Genomic DNA, 1,392 nt, shown 5'->3' on the forward strand with positions numbered 1-1,392 from the left:
TATATATATTACGTCATATATAAGCAAATATCCCTTCAATTTCCGGTTAAACAGATTTACTGATAAATTTAGAATTTATAAATTCATCTAGAAACGCTAGAAAGATTAGAAATTACGTCATATGTAAACAAACATAAGTTTATTTCTGAAACGCTGAAATGTATTGTAGTTTGAGTCTCATGGCTGGTTGCAGATAGATTTTTCTGTTCTGTAAAGATTTTATCAGTACTTATGCGTTGAAAAAATAGATCTTTCTACAATACATTTCAGCGCTTCAAAAACAAACATATGTTTGTTTACATATGACGTATTTTCTATTCCATCTAGCTTTTTGAGATGAGTTTATAAATTCTAAATTACAAAAGAATTTGTCACTAAAGCGGTTTAGCTTAAATGGTAAAGCACTTTGATCAGAAATTGAAGTGCTGGGAGTTCGAGTCTCATGGATGGTTGCTGACAATTTTTTTTATTCTGTAAGGATTATGTCCTATATATGCTGTTCTATTAGTTCTTACGCGTTGAAAAAATAAGTATTTCTTCCTATATATATATATATATATATATAAGAAATCATCCATGATGAATACCCGAAAGCTCTACCTTCCAATTCTTAATGTGTGTGCGCCTGTATATATGTGTGTGTGTACGTGTATGTACATAATTGTGTGAGTTTCGTTCGGTCTGTTTATGTTTGTACCCCGACTATTCTTTGTGTTTATATCTGAACCCCCTTCTATTCCTTCATATGTGATGGTTTAAGAACCCGAAAATATAGAACTTCGGCATTAAGCCACCGATAGAGCAATTACCTGGCTTCAAAAATACAAACTTACTGGGGTGAATTTATTCTATTAAATAGTTGAAAGTGATGCTCCAGCCTGACCGCAGTCCAATGACTGTAACAAGTAAAAGCTAAATATTCTCCACTTGACTTTAGTGAGGATGTAGACCGTTCATTTGTTTATGAGAATATAATTTGTATACGCAGTGGTGTGAACGAAATTCTCGTGCACGAACAACAATGTGGGTTTCCATAGCGTGTTCTTGCATGTCTTGCTTTGTGAGACTTCTTTTATAACTAAACACTCGATTGATGTAAGCTGTAACACTAAAGAGAATTTTACACTCCGATGATCTTAGCTATATACCTATTTCTACCAACTCAATGTAACTATCTGCTCACCTATTTATGTATTTGTCGATTAATCTCACTACCATCACTTTCCCTCTTATCCCCTTCTTTCTTATTCTCTCTTTCTCTCATACACATACACTAATTGACACACACGCATATTATATTCCCTTACTCTCTCTCTCTCTCTCACACACACAAACACATACATATACATACATATATATATATATATATATATATATATATATATATATATA

This window comes from Octopus bimaculoides, chromosome 5 (genome assembly GCF_001194135.2).
Source record: "Octopus bimaculoides isolate UCB-OBI-ISO-001 chromosome 5, ASM119413v2, whole genome shotgun sequence".
NCBI classification, from domain to species: Eukaryota; Metazoa; Mollusca; class Cephalopoda; order Octopoda; family Octopodidae; genus Octopus; species Octopus bimaculoides.